Source organism: Emys orbicularis, chromosome 2 (genome assembly GCF_028017835.1).
Source record: "Emys orbicularis isolate rEmyOrb1 chromosome 2, rEmyOrb1.hap1, whole genome shotgun sequence".
NCBI lineage: Eukaryota > Metazoa > Chordata > Testudines > Emydidae > Emys > Emys orbicularis.
In genome coordinates, this window is record NC_088684.1 from 102457727 (window position 1) to 102476062 (window position 18336).

Genomic DNA, 18336 nt, shown 5'->3' on the forward strand with positions numbered 1-18336 from the left:
TAACATGGCTAAATTCGACCTAACCCTGTAGTGTAGACCAGGCCTAAGACTCCATTATAAAGTATAACAGAAAAAAACTGCAATACTCAAAATCAATGAATAAAGAACTTTTTATGATCAACATCTTCTTCATTGTGCTTATTCATTAATTCATAAAGTACAGTGCTTTGCAGTAGGTCTTTTAGTCATTTATGTAAATGAGCAGGGTTCTGCTATATGCCAGAGGCAAGATAGATTGGATTCTAAACCTATTTCTGTTGGTTCTTATAAGATTCTTACCAACTTCTTATACTTGATTTCAACACTGAGGAAGACATTTTGGAAAGTGAGAAAATCCATTTAGGGGTTATTTAAGCACAAAAACAAAATATTTTTGTCAGAGAAACAGGAAATATTTTCAGGTGCTCTAGGCCAGTTTTGTGACTAGAAGTTTTGCCTTGGACTTCAACTGTAGCAAGATCTGGACCTTTATTTTCTCAGATAAAAACCAAGTTGCTGTTGAGTTAAGTCTTTAACTAAGTACATAGTCTAAAATGAGAAATATCTACTTTGCCATAGTTTTAAATTGTGTTCTGAGCATGCACAAACATGAACTGCCTTTCTTACTGATTTAAGCATGCATCAAAACACAATGTTTTGCCTACCCATGGGTCGCTGACATCATTCTCATAGCTATCAATGATTCTACTTGTCTTTATAATCAGAAGAAGTGCAAGTCTCCATCTGGTTCGTACATATTCTTCATAGAGCTGGGATCTTTTACCCACAGTGAGCACCGCTCAACAACAACAACAAAAAAGATTGTTACCTGGTAACTCTTTGTTACTCAGTCACAATTGGTAGGAGATGGGTAGTCTGTCCCGTTCATGTCAGGAAGCAACAAACAGAAACCAAAGATTTTCCTTCCCTCTAGCCAATATACTTCCTCACCCTTCTCTTCAGAGGCAGATGAAAGCTTCCAGAGGTTGCAATTTAACTCAGAGTAAACATTAACTTTAAAATACTAACACACCACTTCTTTGCGGAAAACGATTGAAGGGTAGATGTCTGCACTGATATAGCCAGGTCACAGGAAAGCTTTTCCAAAATAGAATTTTTTGATCTTGCTCATCACAACTGTAGGCTGATCGGATCTGGGTAGCAACTAACAACAACAAAACAGAAAGCTGAAGACAGCAAATAGCTGTAACCAAAGTGAACCATTATCCCATGCTACGTCCCATAGATGCTGGAACTAGCAGTGCTGAAGGTGCTGCTGCACCTCTGGCTTGAAGTGGTTTCCATTATATACAGGGTTTACAGTTTGATTCAATGGCTCTCAGCACACCCCCCTATACAAATTGTTCCAGCATCCCTGCCACGTCCCAAAGAAACTGGGAAGGCCCTCACCAGAACTAGATAAAAATAAAAGCAACAAGAATTTTGGAGGTATGTGTTGGGAGATGAGGGTATGGGAAAAAAAGACCATTGCTTTGATGATCGTTTTATCAAAAGGTGTGGCAACAGAAGCAGGAATATGGAGGCTATTGTTATAGTGCTTACTTCACATACGGAGGGAACCCAAGGCAACTGTCTTCTATTGCTGACCTACTGACAAGTTCGCCTTTCAGCCCAAGAGACTGCCACATTTCTAGTAAACTGAGCCTTGATCTTTTATGGGCATGCTGGCAAGATGTCTGGATCGTCTTAGAAATGCAGGACCATACAGAACATGCAGGACCATATCGTCAACTGGAGCCATGGTTGTTTTCTCTAGGGCCTCTAACTATCATTAAAGTGTCTTGTTGGGAGGGTAGGTGTCTTGTTGTAGTTACCCTGATGTTCTACCAATATTAGGAATGATTAGGATGTGTCACTGATTTTCCCCATCTTTTCCCCTGGATTGAGACAGAAACTGAGTAAACAAATTTCCTGATTAGTGTGTGGTTGAAGTGACCTTGAATATATCTGGGGCAGGGTCCATATTCTTATTCTTTGTACAGTGCCTAGCATCAGAGTCCTGGTCCATGACAGGGATTCTAGATGCCATGGAAACTTATAAATAAATGAATAATATACATGGAGAATCACTGGCATACAGTGGGATGGATAAAGACTTGGTGTAAACAAGTCTCCACACTGGGAACTACAAGCTAAGATTCCTAGGTCTCATTTGAGAGCATATATTGCTTGTTCACATGTTTTGCTGATATCACATTAACATCTGGGTTACTTTTACAGGAATCGATTCACTTTCGGCTACAGGAGTGGATAGGGAATGATTTCTCATTTCTGAATCCTGCCAGAAAAAGGGGGGGTCCAGCACGTTCTTTATTTTCTAAATCTGACTGAATTTTGTTCTCTAGTTTCATTGTAGTTTATGAACATGCACCACATGTGAATCTATCTGTACATTCTGATCTCAGTCTCCGTAGATCTGCATTCACTGCACTTACAAAAACATTAACAAAACACAGTATGATTAATAAGCAACATGAGTGCAAAATAATTTTCGTTATTAAAAGCTTTCATAGACTCATAGACTCATAGACTTTAAGGTCAGAAGGGACCAATATGGTCATCTAGTCTGACCTCCCACATGATGCAGGCCACAAAAGCTGACCCACCCACTTTCCCTTGAAGTCTTTAAATTAAGTCGCAGAGAATCCTCCAGCCTGCGACCCCTGCCCTATGCTGCGGAGGAAGGCGAAAAACCTCCAGGGCCTCTGCCAATCTACCCTGGAGGAAAATTCCTTCCCGACCCCAAATATGGCGATCAGTAGAACCCCGAGCATACAGGCAAGATTCTACAGCCGGACCCTTATTTTACCAGCGATGGCTCGTTAATGCCTAATTGACTAAAATCACGTTATCCCATCAAACCATTCCCTCCATAAACTTATCTAGCCTACTCTTGAAGCCAGAGAGGTCTTTCGCCCCCACCGTTTCCCTCGGAAGGCTGTTCCAAAATTTCACCCCTCTGACGGTTAGAAACCTTCGTCTAATTTCAAGCCTAAACTTCCCCACGGCCAGTTTATATCCATTTGTTCTCGTGTCCACATTAGTACTGAGCTGAAATAATTCCTCTCCCTCCTTGGTATTTATCCCTTTGATATATTTAAAGAGAGCAATCATATCCCCCCTCAGCCGTCTTTTGGTTAGGCTAAACAAACCGAGCTCCTCGAGTCTCCTTTCATAGGAAAGGTTTTCCATTCCTCGGATCATCCTAGTGGCCCTTCTCTGTACCCGTTCCAGTTTGAGTTCATCCTTTTTAAACATAGGAGACCAGAACTGCACACAGTACTCCAAATGAGGTTTCACCAGCGCCTTGTATAACGGAAGCAGCACCTCCTTGTCCCTACTAGAAATACCTCGCCTAACGCATCCCAAGATCGTATTAGCTTTTTTCACAGCCACGTCACATTGCCGACTCATAGTCATCCTGCGATCAACCAGGACTCCGAGGTCCTTCTCCTCCTCCGTCACTTCCAACCGATGCGTCCCCAGCTTATAACTAAAATTCTTGTTAGTCATCCCTAAATGCATCACCTTACACTTCTCACTATCAAATCTCATCCTATTATTATTACTCCAATTTACAAGGTCATCCAAGTCTCCCTGCAGAATATCCCGATCCTTCTCCGAATTGGCAATACCTCCCAACTTTGTGTCATCCGCAAACTTTATCAGCCCACTCCTACATTCGGTTCCGAGGTCAGTAATGAATAGATTAAATAAAATCGGACCCAAAACCGAACCTTGAGGAACCCCACTGGTGACCTCCCTCCAACCTGACAGTTCACCTTTCAGTACTACCCGCTGCAGTCTCCCCTTTAACCAGTTCTTTATCCACCTCTGGATTTTCATATCAATCCCCATCTTTTCTAATTTAACCAATAATTCCTCATGCGGCACAGTATCAAACGCTTTACTAAAATCGAGGTATATTAGATTCACCGCATTTCCTTTATCTAGAAGGTCTGTTACTTTCTCAAAGAAGGAGATCAGGTTGGTTTGGCACGATCTGCCTTTCGTAAACCCATGTTGTAATTTGTCCCAATTGCCATTCACCTCAAGGTCCTTAACTACTTTCTCCTTCAAAATTTTTTCCAAGACCTTGCATACTACAGAAGTTAAACTAACAGGCCTGTAGTTACCCGGGTCACTTTTTTCCCCCTTCTTGAAAATAGGAACCACATTAGCTATTTTCCAGTCCAACGGTACTACCCCCGAGTTTACAGATTCATTAAAAATTATCGCTAAGGGGCTTGCAATTTCTCGCGCCAGTTCCTTCAATATTCTAGGATGAAGATCATCCGGTCCGCCCGATTTAGTCCCATTTAGCTGGTCAAGTTTGGCTTCCACCTCTGATACTGTAATGTCAATCGCCCCTCCTTTATTCCCCTCTGTCCTGCTCCCTCTATTCCTAAGCCCTTCATTAGCCTTATTAAAGACCGATGCAAAATATTCATTTAGATATTGTGCCATGTCTAGATTATCCTTAATCTCCACTCCATCTACATTCTTCAGCGGTCCCACTTCCTCTTTCTTTGTTTTCTTCCTATTTATATGGCTATAAAACCTCTTACTATTGGATTTAATTCCCCTCGCGAGGTCCAACTCTACACGGCTTTTGGCCTTTCTCACTGCATCCCTACATGCTCTGACCTCAATAAGGTAGGTTTCCTTGCTGATCTCTCCCCTCTTCCATTCTTTGTATGCTTTCTGTTTTTTCTTAAAAAAAAGACGCCCGCTTTGAGACGCCCGCTCATCCAGCTAGGTCTAATTCTCCTGCCTACTAACTGTTTTCCCTTTCTCGGGATACAGACCTCTGACAGCTCGTGGAACTTCAGCTTGAAATAATCCCAGGCGTCATCTGCCTTTAGATCCCTAAGTATGTTAGCCCAATCCACTTCCCTAAGTAGTTGCCTTAATTTATTAAAGTTGGCCTTTTTGAAATCGTAAACCTTAGTCACAGTTTTATTTCTATTAATCCTTCCATTTAGTTTAAACCGAATTAGCTCATGGTCACTCGAGCCAAGGTTGTCCCCTACAACCATTTCCTCAACGAGGTCCTCACTACTCACCAGCACCAAATCTAAAATGGCATCCCCCCTCGTCGGTTCAGTTACTACTTGATGAAGGAATTCATCTGCTAGCACGTCTAGGAACATCTGAGCCCTATTATTGTTACTAGCATTTGTTCCCCAATCTATATCTGGGAAGTTAAAGTCCCCCATGATTACACAGCTCTTATCAGTTTTTACTTCCTTAAAAACATTAAACAGTTCTCTGTCCGCATCCAGGCTAGATCCCGGCGGTCTATAGCACACCCCAAGCACTATCTCAGGGGAAGCTCTAGTAGTTCTTTTACCCAGTGTAATTATTGCCCATACAGACTCCGTCTTATCCATTCCATCACTTATTATTTCTTTACATTTTAGCTCATTATTGACATACAATGCCACACCCCCACCTTTACCTTTTTTCCGGTCATTCCTAAACAGCACATACCCTTCCATACCTGTACTCCAGTCATGACTACTGTTCCACCATGTTTCGGTTATTCCTATGATATCAGGTTTCATTTCTTGGACCAGGAGCTCCAATTCCTCCATTTTGTTACCTAGGCTTCTCGCATTCGTGTATAAACATCTTACTGTATGCTGTCTATCCTTTCTCCCATTAGTTATGCAATTTGGTACGGACCCCGTACTGTCCATCCGCCCCCCCCTTCTTATGTCCAATTCCCCACCCCTACGTATATCTGTGCTTATCTCTTTGCCCTCTTTTTCAGTGTTGGAATCTGGCGTGGAGATTAACTGGACATCTCCCAACCGTCTCCCCCAAGTTCCTAGTTTAAAGCCCTTTTGATGAGATGAGCCAGCCTCCCTCCCAGAAGTCTATTTCCTTCCCTACTCAGGTGAAGTCCATCCCGTGAGAACAGCTGTCGGTCCCCGAAAGCCTCCCAGTGGCCATACATCCCAAAGCCCTCCTTATAGCACCACTCCCTTAGCCAGCTATTTATCCTCACAATTCTGTCAGCCCTTTGCTGTCCTTCTCTAGGAACAGGCAGAATCCCACTGAAGATAATCTGAGCCTCTACTTCCTTAAGCGTCTTTCCCAGCCTGGCATAATCTCCCTTGATTCTCTCTAGCGAGAACCTAGCCGTGTCATTCGTTCCTACGTGAAGGATGATCAAGGGGTTCTTACCTGCTCCTTTTAGGATCCTTTTCAACCGCAGGTCCACATCCCGTATCTTAGCGCCCGGCAGACAGCACACCCTTCTGTTTTCTGGGTCCGCCCTGGTCACAGGCCTATCTAACCTTCTCAGTAAGGAGTCTCCAATCACATAAACCTGCCTTTGCCTGGTGACAGTGCGATCTACTAATCTATCCCCTGTTCCCTGCAGTCATAACTCCTGTTTGTCTCTATTTTCCCTTATAGTCCCCCTAGTGCCATCCTGTATCCTCCTGGGGCTGAGTATTGATGCTGTCTCCATCAACTCCTCCCCTCTCTCTATTGGACTAGCTGCCCTTCTCTTCTTCCTCTGCCTCCCACCATCAGTTACCTCCCACTGCGTCCGCTCCTCGTTATCCAAACACCCAAACCTGTTCCTGAGTTCTATTTCCCCCTCACTAGCTCTCCTTTTCCTTGGCCTGCTTCTCACGGTCACATGCTTCCACTGCTCTTGTTCTACCCCTGCCATTCCCCCCTCAGAGACCACAGCCCCTGCTTCCACCTGCACCCCTGAGCCTTCCCCTTCCGCCACTCCCAGCCTTTGCTCCAGTAGCTGCTCGAATCCCCTTCTAAACTCTACCAGGGTCTGTACCTGCATCTCCAACCCACGGACCTTTTCCTCTAACAGGTCGATTAGGCGGCATTTCATACAGACATACCTCTGTTCAGGCGCCCCTGCTAGGACAATGTACATACCACAGCTGCCACATGCAATCATCTGCATTGTGTCCCTGGCTGCTGGGCTCATGGCTGCCATGGTCTCTGCCTGCAGCCTCTGGGGACACAGAGCACACCGAACACCGCGCCCTCCTGCCCCCCCTTTCACCTCCCCCCTGTAAACTCCCACTTAAACTCCCCTGTTAGCAGCCCTGTTTGCCGGCTCCTGGGTGCCGCTGCTCGCTGCTTGTGCCGCTGCTTGGCTTTCTTTACTTTTAGTAATGCTACTCTAGGAAGACTGTGTGTGGACTGGTTAAATTGTGTACAACTGGTTCATATGTTTGAATTTTTAACCTTTTGTATTACCTTAGATGCACATCTGAAGCATTTCATAGCAGAGCATATGTGATGTGTTACTTATGATTTTGTGATTAATAGCTCAACTTTAACATTGTATTAGCCTAGTATCTGCATGTATAGACTATGCAAATATGAACAAGGCTTAATGTAAGGGGGAGGAACCAGAGAGCTTCTCTTCCTTTCCCTGGCTTAAATGATGCATGCTGCCTCAGAGCTCCCCCCTTCTCCTTGTCTGGTCAGATGACAGCACACCCTCTCTCCTGTCACAATCTACATTAGCTACTGAGCATTATACAATATGCACAGTTTGTGTTCCTATTGAAGTCACTGGCAAAACTGCTATTGACTTCAAGGGAAAGAGGATTGAGTATGAATAGATCATATGAAAAGAACTCAGGGCATTCTACCAGCTATGGAAAGCAGAGGTTCCTGAAGACCCTGTGGTTCCATGGCATAAAGAATGAACAGTTTATAAAACTCAGATAGAGGAATTAATAAAATGACCATAAGGTCATCTATAGCCTCTCAATCACTGTACTTCTTAAGTGTCATACTATGGTAGAAGGATACAAACATTACTATTGATAGATATTGGCTACTCTGAGATCCATCATGAATAAATGATAGAGGTTATCCATTTGAGTTACAGCCTATTATTCAAATCTTTCAACCTGCTTTTAGTCAACAGTGAAGTAGTAACCGTGAAGAGCACTCCTAGATGAAGGAGGGAAATATTTCCCTCTAGGACTCCTTCAATGCTGTACGAAGTGAGATGGGGATAAGCATTATCTTGAAATAAAAGCTGAACTTTTACTGAAAACCCCAAGGACCACCCCAGTGAAGCAGTGAAACTGTCTAAAGGGCATTTCATCTCACCAACTCTGCTTATTTTGCACAATTTACCTGCAAGAATAAAATACACCAGCTAAATCTAAACCTGATGTTTCATTCTTAAGTCTCTTAAAAGCTTGGTTGTTCATGAGTTTTGCAGGGCTGAAAAGTGCATTTGTCTCTTTTGTTCCTGCTACATAGTTTGCGTTCAGCATCTAGTATGTCACTTCTTTGATAAAATGTCTTTAGCCTACAAATGAGAAATGAAGAGCCTTGCTAAAAATAGTCCAAGGTTAGAATATTACACTTTACTTAAGAATCATTTTTTTAAAAGAGGTAATAAATGCAGAGCCATATTTATAAACTATATGGGACTCTTGAGGAATTGAAATTTGCAAAATGACCTACATTACATTCATTCTTTATGCAACAACTACCTGGCTATCTTACTTGACTGATGGTCTTTTAATTCCAATGATAGCAACTGGCAGCACAGCTTTGAAACTGGCATCAAGGGTAATGCACCAAACAGCAATTTTCTAACCACTAACAATCCTCCGAACTATTGCCTTATAATATAGGGCAATATATTTACAGTTCACAGTCACTGAACTGAAGGAGACAGCATCTTGAGCTCTAAGTAAAAGCACATACTGCAGAGGTATTACAAAGGGGTGTAATTTCATCTTGGATTTACTAAGGCCAAAGCCCCCCTTCCCCCGAGCTTTCCTTGTGTGGTTTATGATGTCAGAATAATCCCTTGGTGAAATAACAGCCTGAAGAAGTGTACTCAGTAGAATGGGATGTCTGAAAACAGAAAATCTATTGCCTATTTCTTCTAACAGCAACTAAACTTCACCTGTGGTGTTTAGGCAAGCCATTCTGTATTTATACTCTCGTAGGGCCAAACCCTGAGACGCCTGCCGTGGCCTCATAAGGCCCAAACACTGCAGAAATACAGCATTTCTGTTGTGCAACAGGGGGGCAGGCAGTAGAAAGCATGAGTCTTCTGCAAATCCCTGCATGACATGAGTCAGAGCCTTATATTAACTTCCTTCATTGGAATGCAACATTAGAGAGACCCTGTCCAGGGGCTGGCTTTAAGGCTGTTTCCCTAAGTACAAGAAATACTGGAAGCGTAAGACTTGTGAGGGAAGTATGGTTGGACTCAATTGTAGCACAGTAGGTGACTCTTTCTATAGGATGTGCTGTTCTGAAGCATCTGCTTGATCGAAGCAGTGTGTGTAGGGGCATCCTCTCTGATTACATTCATGAAGAAACCAGACTGAAGGAAGCTTTTGAACTATTAGTTTAAACCTCTCTCTTTCTCTCCCGCCCCCCCCTTGGAAGTTTACCTTTGTTTTGACTCTGAAGCCTGGTTATACCAGTCATTTGGATTTCAAGACCATTAGGTACTGGCCCTATCTTTGACTTTTCACAAGCACTCACTCACCAACCCACTACCTAGGTAGTACCACTTACTTTACCAGAAACTAATTAACATTCTCCTGTGACAAAACAGCAACACCTCACCACTTATACAAAAGCCCATAACCCATCTCTACTTCCCAAAATACATTCCTCACAGTAAGTATTAGATATTTTACAACCATCTGTACATAGTGGTCAGGCTCCCTTTCAGTAGTTATAAACATGTTAAGCCCCACATGGCCTGTAGTTACACTTTGTGGGCCCAATTCTCATATACCCCATTCCTGAGCCTGTGGTATGGATAGAGGCATCAAGCCAAACGGAAGAGAACAAGTTTGGGATTTCAATCATTTTGGGGACAGGATAGTTGAAGAAAAATTGGAAAACTGTCACATGAGAAACTACAGGTGAACTGGCAAAGATGGGGTAGGGAGAAAATGCAGAGAGAGATGGACTTCGTTTTATGACAAAAAGCCTCACAAACCTCACCCTGGAGAGACTACAGTGTCTCCACAATTCCACTGCTAGTTTACAGAGAGATCAACAGAGTATTTAGTGTGGGTCAGCAAAGAAATATGGCAACACGTTGGTATATTAATTATACAAATTAGTGTTGCCTTATGTTTGAGCAAGATGCCAGATGTAAAAGTAATCTGCATGCCATAAAACAGAAGAAACAAATGCTAACTGCACTTAAAAGGAAGCTTGACTTGAATGTAAAGTTACTGCACAGTAAGAAGGCAGCTATTTATTAGTATATAATGATCACATATTTCAGCTCCTTTCAGCTATGCTTATATCTTAAATCTGAGCCTTATATGGAAAGAAGCTTTGAAGACAGTCATTTATTTGTGAAAGCTTTCCCAGCCATTTATTATTTCTCTCACTTGTTTTAAATGTTTAAAACATTTTAAGAATCTCACATCTAGTCATTAATGTAAGGATGTTGTCTTTTCCATCTTTCCTATTTTTACTCGGCTTTAAGCTAAAAATACATCTGCTAACAAATAAGCAAACCCCAAAATAATGTATATACATATAGGCAGCCACTCTCATAATCTGGCAAACATAAGTAACATATTTCCATAAATAACGAAGAATACAAAGTCATAATTCAGAACATTTGGAAATATACAGATTTTCACAATGCTTCTCAGTTTGCAGTAACCAATTGCTGGGTTGTTTTATTTATGGTTTGAAATGGAGCTTGGCAAACGGTTTCATTAAGATACCACTGAACTTCAAATGTGGGCTCACAATTGAATGGTTCATGCAGTCCCTTTTTCTCAGCAGTAATTCATGGTATCTGGTGCATGCTGAGAACAGTAAGACAGTACTGGTTATATATGGTTCAATTTTCAAAGATTTTTGTGCATTTGCACACACACAGTTTTCATGCATTTACATGTACAAATATTCTATGCACATATATCTAGTTATTTATACATGTGCATGCCAGCTGCCTGGCAAACTGACTCTGCATATGCACAAAACAACCACTGTGCTCATTCACATCAGCTTTGTATAAATACACAGAACTATATGTCCACAAATAGGCAGGCACATGTTTGAAAATCTTGCCCACTGTTTTTTATTCATAAGCATTACTGATAGTTCTACTCCATACTGTTTTCTATTCTTTACTCCGTAGTTCCATTGTTTCATGTAATGTTTAAAGAGCAGCTGACATTTCATGGGAAACTTTGACAAACATTCCATTTAGAAATAATTCTGTGAATATGTCACTTGGCTTTTTCTTTCCTCTTTAAAAAAAAAAAAAAAAGATTTGATATTTTTGTGAAAAATGCAAACTGTTTCTAAAAAGGAGGCCTGTGAAAAACAGCATATAATTAGCTCCGCTGACTGGAGAGGGAGTTTATTTTGTAGTTATTTTTGGTTTTAACAACTGTGTGAATTAATGCAATAGGAATCTGATATTTTTTCAAACTGAAAATCTTGGGGCGGGGGGAAGGGGTTGTTTGTTGTTTTGTTTTGCTTTCCAGATTTTATGTGAAGCTGATAATTTCTCCAAGGAAGAACTGAGAAATGTTTTTCTGCAGGTTTATGAACACAGAAGTTCCTCAGATCCACACAGTTTACATGCATCACAACCATAAGGGTTAGAGACCATTTTTTTAAAAAAAGCTTAAGTTCTGCAGAAATTGATGGCACTCACTCAGAGAAATCTCATCAGAGTGGAATGAATATTTCCAGCACTGTTTATAATCATTACAAAATTTCCCATGAACAACAATAAAAATAAAAAATATTTCTAATAGTTTGCCCTTTAAAAAAAAAAAAAAAAAAAAAAAAACATCTAGGGCTCTATTCTTGTCTCCCAAAGACAACACAAGTCAAGCGGACCTCACCTAAGAGGACTAACATCAGGGCTGAAGGAACAGAATCCTTCGTCGAACCTGAAACTGCCAGCAGTTCATAAATTCCCATAGTGCAATCAAATAGCCAAAGTCTTCAGAACTAGTAAAAGTTAATGGGATTATGGCTCTCAGTTTACTGTGACAGATGATTTTTGCCATTAAACCTCAAGCTATTTCAAACTAAATGACTACGTAAATTCAATATCACATTTTGTTTGTAGAAAATGTGAAACTATTAATAAGTTACTTTACTTCTAAAGAACCACATGAATGGTTTGGGTATGTGTTTCTTTTATAAAATCATCGGCTAGTGGCTACAAAAAACTTGCCAAGTGAATTTTCAGAGTAAGAGAAGATAAAAGTCACCGAGTTAATGATAGAAATAAGAAAAATAAGGTATAGCTTCTCAACTTTTAAGAGCCATCCAAAGTCCAGGGGCTAGACCAGGCCTGCACAACTCGTAAAGTGGCGAGGGCCATATTACTCGAAAGAAAACAGCTGAGGGCCGAAACCCTCCGAGCGCCGACAACCCCCCACCAGCGCCACCCAGCCCCCCCGAAACACCACACACACCCCAGTGCCGCCCGCCCCACAGAAACAACCCCCCCAGCACCAGCGCCGCCGAAACACACACACACACCCCCGCGCCACCTGCCCCGCGGAAAAAAACCCTCCTTCCCCAGCGCCGCCCCACCGAAACAGCAGTATTGAACCTTGGTAATATGTTATAGCAGGCCCCTAAGGTAGTATAATTAAGGTAAAAGAAAAATGTCTTTTTGCTAGAAGTAGAATAAGATCTTCCCCCCACTTTGTAATCAATTGCCCTGTTGAATGAATGAGGTGTGAATGAGGAAGGCGTGGAAGGCAGGCACCTTTCTTTTTCGTGCCCCTCTGCCCCCGGCCCCACCCCAACTCCACCCCTTCCGAACCCCTTTCCCAAATCCCCAGCACCGCCTCCTCCCCCGGCGTGCCGCATTTCTCCCCCCCCATTGCTTCCTGCGGGCCCCCCGTGACCGCCTGCCCTAGCTCACCTCCGCTCCACCTGCTCCTCTGGGCGTGCCGCCGCTCCGCTTCTCCGCCCTCCCTCTCAGGTGAGGGAGGGCGGAGAAGCGGAGCAGCGGCGCGTTCAGGGGAGCAGGCGGAGCAGAGGTGAGCTAGGGTGGGGGGGTGCAGGAAGTAACTGGGGGGTAGAGGAACTGCTCCCCGCTCCAGCTCACCTCCGCTCCACCACCACCGCCTCCCCTGAGTGCCCGCCGCTCGGCTTCTCCTCCCTCCCAGCCTTGCTGCGCGAAATAGCGGTTTCGCACGTGGCAAGCCTGGGAGGGGGGAGAAGCGGAGCGGTGGCGCGTTCAGGGGAGCAGGCGGAGCGGAGGTGAGCTAGGGTGGGGGGGGCGCAGGAAGTAACGGGGGGGTAGAGGAACCACTCCCCACTCCAGCTCACCTCCGCCACCTCCCCCGAGCGCCCCGCCGCTTGGCTTCTCCTCCCTCCCAGCCTTGCTGCGCGAAACAGCTGTTTCGCGCGTGGCAAGCCTGGGAGGGAGGGGGGAGAAGCGGAGCGGCAGCGGCGCACTCAGGGGAGCAGGCGGAGGTGGAGCGGAAGCGAGCTGGGGCGGCGAGGGCACTTTCTCCCCATGCCCCGGAGTCGGCACCTATGATGGCCGGCACCAGAATGCCGCCCCTAGAAATATGCCGCCCCCAAGCACCTGCTTGTTTTGTTGGTGCCTGGAGCCGGCCCTGGGAGAGGGGATGGGAGCCAGACCAGATCAGTAGAACAGGTCAGCCACCGACTCACCACTTGCCTCCTCAGCCCCCCACCCGCCCAGCTCGCCTCCTCACCCCCCGCCACTGCCCACCCACTCGCCTCCTCAGCTCCCCCTCCCCCGCCACCGGCTCACCTGCCCCCCCGCCACTGCCCGCCCACTCGCTTCCTCATCCCTCCACCCACCCGGCTTGCCTACTCATTCCCCGCCACTGCCCGCCCGCTTGCCTATTCAGCCCCCCTCCCTCACCCACCGCTTGCCTACTCACCCCCCCGCGGGCTGCACAATGAGCCCACACGGGCCGCATGCGGCCCGGGCTAGACTCTGAGATCAGTTATACCATTGTATATGCAAATAAATTCACTGACTCTGGCCCCTTGAGTCTGGATATGCTCAATAACTGACTTCAGTGAAAATGCTGTGGATTTACAAGTATAAATGAGATCAGAAACTAACCCTGTGACTTCAGGTCAGGGAATTTTAGTACAGCCTTATCTCCATCATGCTACTTTCTTGACCTCCTACTTGAATTGAACCCCCTGACTTCTGCTGTAGGGATTTCCTACATTGGATTTGCCCATACTTTCTCAGTTCCTACCAACTGATTATTATTGCACCTGTGACAAATTTAATTAGCCACAGGTCGACTGGCAGAGGCCTAATGGCAACCAGTTGTCAGGAAACAGTAGATAGATTTGGTCTCTCTTTCTGAATTAAGCTATATAGATGTGATAACTGCTACTTCTCCCCAGTCAGGTAAGAACATGCAACTTAAAAGGGAAGAAAGTTGCATGTTCTTCCTTTTATTGTGAAATTCCCATTTTTCCACTCAACTTTTGCTGAGTTACAGTCACATTGTAGTACTCAATTAACCCCTCAAACAGGGAAATACTGGGGAAAGAGTTTCCCTTCAGCTATCCTGGGGAGTAACTAGAAAAACAGACCAGAACCACAATGCAGAGTAAAGGAGAATTAAGAGCTTTCATACAACATCTGTCTGACAGTGAACACAGAGAGTTCAAAACTAATGGGGAATACCCTAGTGTTTTAAAAAGAAGAGGAATTCTTCACCCTTCCTAGCTCTACTCTGAGGACTCCTTAAACAAGACAAGGAGAAGGCAAGAAATCTCCTAGTCTGTTGCTGCTGTGTGTGTGTGTCTCTCTCTCTCTCTCTAGGTATCATTAGAAGTTTCTTAAACAAATAAACCACATTGTCACATGTATGCAAGCTTTCTGCAGGAATAGATGAAGGTTCTGCTTTCATATAAGTGCCCCAAAAATGAAATGTAATTGGGTGAAAAGAGATATATAGAAAATGTATCTTTCTATGTGAGTAGAACCACCTCTGAATAGGACACTCAACATTAGATCTCACTATGTTGTTAAGCTAGTTAAACCAAAACAAAGAACAGAAAATGCGAAGAATAACCATTTAAAATATACATAACAAGAAAATATTACTGCCAGTGGGCATGAATTAGAAGAGTTGGTTTCATTAGTGATGGTGAGAATAACTACTATTGTATTTTCCTCATTTTTAAATTCAGGCAAAGGAAAAAAGTGTCAAGAATCAATGTATTAACTTTTGAATTACCCATTGCAAGAGTAATTTGTAAATTCATTCAATACAACATACATAACTGCTCCATTAAATCTATTTGCCAGCAAGTTACATATCTGTCTTTAGTGATGCATTTAAAATGATGTGCAAAGAATACACAGGTCCAGCCAAACCAGTTGTTAAACTGTCATGTTTTCAAAGTCCATCCTAAGTGACAGATAGGCAGGGTGTGATTAGTTTATAATTCCACACATCTTAACTTTTGTACATTTGTGTATTTTATCCAGTAAGGGATATGCAGGACCAATTGAACATGTTTGATCTATTTGTGTTGCATTCTGGAAAACATGTAGGTTGAACCTCTCTAGTCAAGCACCCTCGGGACCTGACCAGTGTTGAACCAGAGAATTTGCCGAACCACGGGAGGTCAATATTGTACCAAGCGGGTCTCTTTATTTTTATCTCACCAAGACAAATAAACAGAACAACGCTTGCAATGCCGCCTAGCCAAGGCTTACCGGCTCTCTTCATAACAAAGTGTTAGTTTTGTTACACAATTTTACTATATTGGCACAAGGAAATAAGTAGATAAAGCATAAAAAACATAAAATAATAAGAAAAAGAAATAGGTAATAATACAGGTAAATCTATAATTTACTTACCTAAGATGATGCCTGAATTCCACTTCCAAAGTGATGTGACAAGAACTGCTAACTCAAATTATATGTGAGTGTAGTGAGTCGGTGTGGCTCCCCTCCTGCCCAGAAGAGGGAGCACCCTTGCAGGCACCCGAGTGGGCGGAGCCACCGCCGCCTGTTCCCGCCCCCCGGAAGTCAAGGGGCGGGACAGAAAGTATAAAGGCCGGCCACCGGAGCTCAGTCAGACTCCGGCCACCGCAAGGAGCAGACGTGCGGCCGGGAGCTCCCGGCCGGGATACCTCTGAGGCCCGAGGCCGTTGCCCTAGCTGGCCGGAGCTGCCCCGAGCCCACTACGAGGAGGAGCCGCCAGAGCCCGTCCGCTCTCGTCGTTGGGAGGAGCCCTTGGAACTCCCCCACACCCAACCCGAAGGCGAGGCCGCACCAGAACCCCTCCGCCCCTGCTGTTACCCGGAGGAGCCACCCGAGTGCAATTGGCCAGATTTCCCCACGGAGCTGCCGGACCTGCCACCAAGCCCCGGCCGAGAGGAGCCCATGCTGGTGGACTGGACCGGGCCCGGTGCCACGGACGAGGTAGGCCCTGAGGGGGATCCTGGAAGTAGCCCGGGGGTAGCCGACCCCGGTCAGGCTGCAGACGCATGTGAGCCAATGTCAGTGTGTTTCGGTCAGGATATCCCACTGACCGGCAGCGGCAGTAACCGCTGCTAGGGCCCCGGGCTGGAACGCAGTGGAGTGGGTGGGCCTGCGTTCCCCCCTGCCACCCCCACTCACGGGTGGCAGGCTTCCCCCTCACCCAACGCTCTGGTGTCGGAGCTAGGGCTTACCCCAAGTGAGTGTTGCTCAGCCCCTGCACAAGGGGGCCTGAGCTCCCTAACTGTGTATCTGCTCAGCCCCTGCATCTCAGGGCCTGAGCTGTGACTGTATGTGCCCCGCCCTGATCCAGGGCCTGGGCCTTCCCTACCTGATTGTTTGCTCAGCCCCTGCATCAAAGGGCCTGAGCTCCCTGAACTGCTTGGCCGCTCAGCCCCTGCACCAAAGGGCCTGAGCTCCCTTAACTGCTCGTCTGCCCAGCCCCTGCACCAGAGGGCCTGGGCTCCTTAACTGCTCGTCTGCCCAGCCCCTGCACCAGAGGGCCTGGGCTCCTTAACTGCTCGTCTGCCCAGACCCTGGGCTCCTTAACTGCTCGTCTGCCCAGTCCCTGCCCCAGAGGGCCTGGGCTCCTCAGCTGCTTGTTTGCTCAGCCCCTGCTCCAGAGGGCCTGAGCCCTGAACTAACTGTTGATTGCTCAGCCCCTGCACCAGAGGGCCTGAGTCCTGAACTAACTGTTGATTGCTCAGCCCCTGCACCAGAGGGCCTGAGTCCTGAACTAACTGGTTGTTTGTTCCACCAGTAGTGAGTTGGTGTGGCTCCCCTCCTGCCCAGGAGGGTCGAGCCCCGGCACGAACCTTCTACAGTGAGTTATATCTGGGGTCTCTGCTGTAGGTATATCCGGGGTAGATGAAGTGGAGGCAACAGGATTTTTCGACTGTAGAGTGCTGTTCACTGCTCCTCTTCGTTACCTTTAACCAATCTTCCAGCTGGGCTTGTCACAGGTATTTTGGTTTTTCTTTAATGAGTTTTTCTCGTATCATGTAGAGAGACATGATCTCTTGTTCAGAAATGAAATGTCTCTGCTCCAGTCCTTCTATTACATTTATTGTCAACTGAATGCATTTATCTATAGAAATTTTTTCTGCGACATCCTCATCACCATCACTGGCTTCTTTGTTATCTTTGTTTTTTTCCCTGCTGTACCATTTGCACAATTTCTTCATCCGTCATTTGACTAGCAATTGGTGCATCTTGGTCGACTTCCATCCAGTCTAGTAAATTTTCCTCTCCCAAATCCTTGGCCAGCTCAAGCACTACAGGGTAGGACATACCTCTGGCATACTCATTAACTCACTAACAATTTTTTGGTTTTCAGACACTTGAAATCCAGTGAACTCGGACTCATCATTGATGTCAGGACTGTCCTCAAACATTAGGGCTGGCCACAATTTGTGCCATCCATTCTTCAGAGTAGATAGTTACTCTGTCCCAGGCTCTAGCTAGTGTCCAAATCATATTCTTGAGGTTAAATTCTTTCCTAAATGTTGTCAAACTCTTCCTATCATTAAGCGATACTAGCAATTGGTGCATAAACTCAGACCTGTACATACACTTCAGGGATCGTAAGATACCCTGATCACAAGGCTGAATCAGTGAGGTACAGTTTGGGGGTAAATACAGTCCCACCACATTATCTCTGACAAGCAGATCTGCTTTAGGATGGGCAGAGCAATTGTTGGGAATCAGCACAATTTAGCACTTCTGATCCAGACCAAGGTGCAATGGGCTCTTGCCTCCGGTACAAAATATTTCTCAAACCACTCGAGACATAGACTAGTCGTTATCCATCCCTTGTTGTTGCCACGATATATCACTGGGAATATTTTCACCCC

The 18336-nt window shown here is 45.0% G+C and overlaps 1 protein-coding gene across 1 annotated transcript in view; it reads right to left on the minus strand.

Moving 5' to 3' along the window:
- The window catches only part of ZNF516 (zinc finger protein 516), a 133300-nt gene that overhangs the window by 47969 nt on the left and 66995 nt on the right, over window positions 1-18336 (minus strand). The window lies entirely within an intron of this gene.